A 5,302-nucleotide genomic window follows, 5' to 3' on the forward strand; every position below is an offset into this window, starting at 1 on the left:
ACAGGGACCCACAGGCCAATGGATTGCAAAGGGACGTCGAGCTGAATCACAAAATACCAGCCCACGGAACATCGTGGAGTGTAGGCCGGAAATCTTCGGTGGAAATACTGCTCGGGGTCAAGACTACACATAGCCCAAAGCACAGCCTCAGGGATTGCCAAAAAGCATGTGCTGCTGCAAAAGTACACGGTGCCCAGGGGTTCGGGTTGCACGGTCTCCACGAGGGACACCGGTCTCTGAATTGCTGAGAGGGCAGATCAACCTCAGAGATTTCAGGAACCTAACTCCTGTGTTGCAGAAATCTTCAGAGTCCTCAGGAACTCAGGAGATGCAAACCGGTCAGATGCGTTAAGGTGCCTTCTGCTGCAGGGGAGTAACTCCTTTACTCCAAGGGAGATTCCACTGTCATCCAGCGAAGTGTAGACTGTTGAAGTACTTGGTTTCTGCTTGCAGAGTTTAGCCCATGTAAAATCTAAAGTCCTGTAGTCAGGGTTCCTACTTTATACCCAAGGAAGGGGTTGGACAAACTCTGGGGACCCACCTATCGGAGGGCCAGGACAGAGGGGTGGCTACACCCATGTCCTTTGTCCAGTTTCGCGCCAGATCAGGAGCAAATGGCTCCTGCAACCAGTTTGAGCTGGACTATGCACAGGGACACCGAATGTGCCCCCAGTGCAGACTTTCAAACACTCTCAGAGTACACCCACCCAGCCCCAATACACTAAATCCTGTCTGGGATGTGGTCACACCTCCCTGTGACAGGAAACGTATTGTCACGCCTTCCCCTGCTCAAGCTCAGCTCAGCAGCAGGAGGGCAGACTCGTGTCTGTGGCTGGCAGCATCCATTTTGTGATGCCCAGGTCGAGAAAGCTGGTACAGGGTGTAACGGTGTTTCACATAAGTCCCTGTAGAAGGGTGGAATCATACCTCCCCACCAGTTACTGGTGGGGAGGTATGATTCCAAGGTGTTTGACACCAAACACGACAGGTTTCTAAGCAGCTGTTTTAAAGTTAGCATTTACCGCGAGGTTTTAATGCACTAAATATATATGGTTGGCTGCATCACAGACAACCATGGGAAATAGGTTCCGAAGGCTGCAGAGGGGCTCTGCTCATGCAGGGGCAACCTCTCACATGAAACCCAGTACCTTGCCTTCAGGATTGATAAGGCCTGCCATAGGGGTGACTTATAGGTTTATCTGTGTAGTGATTTAGAATAGATATAGTGAACCTATATCTAAGTAATGGGTGCATGCACCACATTACACAGGCTGCAGTAGCAGACCTGTACTGTCAGTTTGAATGGTCTCTCAGGGGTGGACCAATACATCCTGCTGCCCCTGGGAGGCTTCTGGGGTACCTATGCCCTGGGTACATGGTGTACCATGTACTAGGGAATGATAAGGGTACCCCAGTATCCAATCTGGAGTGTACCCAAAGTACATGCAATCAATTTAGAGGAGAAAGCAGATAAACTGGGGTCCTGATTAGCAGGATCCCAGTCAGACTAGTCAAAAACCAGCAAAACACCAGGAAAAAAGTGGGGGTGACCATGCAGTCAGATTCCACTTTCCTACAATCAGGATGGCAGAATTGTGTTTGGGGTCAGCAGAAGCATAGGCTTGCTGGCAGACCCTGTAAGAGTGTTACCGGAAGTAATAGGGGCTTCTCAGAGGAGCCCCCGAGTGCAGGGAATCATACCTCCAACACTGGTAATGGTGTTGGAGAATGATTCCAACATGTTTGATATCAAACATGCCGAGGTTTGGCAGAGCCACTACAAAGTTAGCCATTTCGTAATGACGGTTGGCCAATATATGTATCAAAATGGCTGTCCGCACTTACACAGCCTGGAGAATCAACTCTGGGTTTTGTAGGGGTGGCCTGCTCATGCAGGGGCACCCTCACACCTCTAACACAGCACCCTGCCTTCAGGACTAAAGGCCTGCCTTAGGGGTGACTAATAGGTTTTAAGTTTAGTGACCTCAGATATGACAACTTATATCTGTGGTAAGTGGTGCTAGCACCAGTTTACACAGACTGCAATGGTAGGCCTGTAGTCACAGTATGAGTGGTCTCTCATGTGTGGCACAATACATGCTGCAGCCCTATGGAAACCCCCGATGTACCTATGCCCTGGGTACCTTAGTACCATATACTAGGGACTTATATGTCTACACCAGTAGTCAATTGTGGATGTACAGAAGTACTTACCATAGTCAATGTAGGGAGAAAGCACAGTGACTGGGGTCCTGGTTAGCAGGGTCCCAGTCAGACTCGTCAAAAACACATTGAAAACAGGCAAAATATGGTGGTAACCATGCTAGACGGATCCTACCTTCCTACATAACCCCCCAAACGTAAGGAGATAAGGCTAACCTTGTCCAGATGAGTCTTTATGTCCTAAGTGGCCATAAAAGGAAGGTACAACTGCACTGGCATGGATACTTTCTATTTTATGGTCCACTGATAAGTTCCTCCCCTGTAAGGACACGGCCCCTCTCAAACGTTTGGGGTGTTCACCTGTCAACTGTTTAAGCCAAGAGAGGGGCTTGTGGGGTGTCTGAATAAGCAAGTGAGGCCCCAATAGGGTTAGTCTCATCTTCCTTGTTGACTTGTACTCATCCTTAAGAGTCAACCTTTTGCTGATTACAGCTTTTGGTTGAACCTGTTGGTCTGGAACTATGTGTGGCCAGTGAAGGGTTGGAACAGGCTTGTCCCAGGTCTTGCTTTGCCCTACTGAGTCCATTTGGGGTATGTCACTTGTTAAGGGTAAGAGGGATATCTCAGATTGTTGAGGGATATCCACCTGACTGGTACTTCTAGGCTAGGGTTCCCTAATCTGTGGATGAAGGGATTCCTCCTGGCAGTAGGCCCTGTGAAGTTCACTGACATCCCTGGCCTCTGCAGCACCTGGAGGGCTGAGGTCTGGCAGAGAGGGGCAGGATACCTGCTCCAGACTTAGTTCCTCCTTGGAAGACTCCAATGTCCTCAGTGGCTCTGCCAAGACAGACCTGACCTCCCCTGGGGCAGTTTCTTCTGGGGGAAAGAGGACTTTTATTCTTCCCTTGTGCTCTTTGTTGGTGCTGGATGGGCCATTCGTTCAGTCTCCACTGCTCATGAGTTTCCCTGGGGTTGGACATGTGCAGACTTAAGCGATGCAGCGAGCGCAACGAAAATGCTTTTATTTATTTATTTAGTTTGTTTTCAAAGTGCCGTCCTATGTCTGACTCCACTACGCCCACCCCGCATACCCTCCCACCTTGTATTACCCCCACACCACAGCATTTAGCTGTGCGAGCTGCGGTTGGGTGGACCTATGTCTAGGGGCCTCCTCTGGGTCACTTGACCCATTCCCCTTGGGATCAGAGTTTACAAGTGTGGGGTCCTCAGTCTCCTCCTGACCATGCTCAGAATTGTGGTCACTGGGGAGAACCGCCCCTGACCCCTCTTCTTGAGCCCCATCCATACCAAAGTCACCCTGCCCTTCTGACTCTTTAGGATTCTGAATGTCATACTGCAGGCGCATCTCTAGGAGTTGCTCTTTATTAGAGTTACTACCTGTATTTAGTCTTCTAGATGCAGCTAATGTCCTGGGTTCCAGGAACCTCAGACCACTGTACTGAGAGGGCTGGGCCCCACTGGCCTCCCCAACTACAGACATGGTAACCAGGTGTAGTGTGGTGTTGCACCTACCTACTATAGTGAAAACTAAACTTCCAAAGATTGGAGAAAGGATTGCACTAGAACCTTGACTGACAATCCAAAAAATTCAGTAGAGCCTACTACTTACAGAAAGTATTTTATTTGTGCCTATGCTAGTGACGGTTTTTCATCTGACCACACCTAGATTAGCTGGTAAAACAATGCACGCTTGAATCCCAACCGCTGTACACCAATGTTGGAGGCTGGCTTGGTATATGGTGTACACTTATTTAAGTGAAGCAACTTTCATTAATCCATGCAGCCCTTATGGTGATATTAGTGGCCTTTGACAACTGTAGAAAGCTCTCACAGTGGTAGCTGTGGAAAGCAGCCTTCAGGCTTATCTCAAAATAGTATTAATCAGCTTGTTTTACCAGATGTAATCATATAGTGTAGGTTAAACAAAACAAGAAACCACATATTGTATATATAACAATATGTCTATTACACAACACTCACTAACACATTGTTATATCTCCTACCCGGAGATATAAACACAAATACACAATAATACTTCAATTGCATATAAGGTATATGGCACAAAATATTGAGGTCTTCATGACGAGACCAAACCATATACTAAACAAGCATTTGCAATGCAATAGGTTTCACATTTCCACAAGTTTAAGCTATAGGCATTTTAAATGACAATGCCTTTTAGTTATGTTTTAAAAACGTAAACAAAAATAAAATGCATTGTCATTTGCAATGTCAATAGCTCAAACTCGTGTAAATGCGAGACCTAATGCATTGCAAAGGCTTGTTCTTGCGTGTATTGTTCACACATCTGGACCGCAGAGTCACATAGCTTTCAAACGAAACAAAATCCTGCCTTGTTTATTTTGGAATTTGTATTCTTTGCCCAATGGGGCGTGATATTTATACTTTGTTTTGGGATACAGAAATGCGCAATCTGTTGATTATCCATCTGAAGCAAACACAAGCCGTCGAAAGAATTACATTATATATTTAACTTGACACACGAGCCACGAGACGAATACACTGCAAGTACTCCGACCCCCTCCTCACCTCGGGGCACGTTGTCGTCGTTCACTCCCTGTCCCTCTCTGAAGAAGATTCTACGGCCAGGGGTGAGCATGTTTTGGCTGCGGTGTTAGCTGCCCAACACAGGCCCTGTACAAGCATAGCTCTGTAATCACGAGACCGACAGGGTCTTAATAGAAGAACAGATGGACGGGGCACAAGCCAGCGTGACCTCAGCGGATTGTGTCACGGTACGGATCCGCAACCAGATCACAGGAGTCGCTTTGGGACATTAGGAAATCTGTTCTATTTAGCACCTGTTGTGACTGCCTTTATACCAACAACGAGGGGCTGTGAGCATACTTCTACGCTGTGTATAGCCGTGCTGTGTCCTGGATGACGTTCCTCACCCCGAGAATTGGTCCCGCGATGCTGCCAGCCGACTGCCCGCTAGCGGCATAGCCCGGTTCTAAGGACGCCTTGGCCATTTTATGAGCTGTGATGATGTCAGCAGTTAAACTGGACAATGAGGAAGAGGCTGGCTTTAGCACCCTAGAGCTTTGTCCCTCTACTTTCCATGCAAATAAAAAACACGAGCACCTAAAAGGGGGAG

This window comes from Triturus cristatus, unplaced genomic scaffold, assembly GCF_964204655.1.
Source record: "Triturus cristatus unplaced genomic scaffold, aTriCri1.1 SCAFFOLD_344, whole genome shotgun sequence".
Lineage (NCBI taxonomy): Eukaryota > Metazoa > Chordata > Amphibia > Caudata > Salamandridae > Triturus > Triturus cristatus.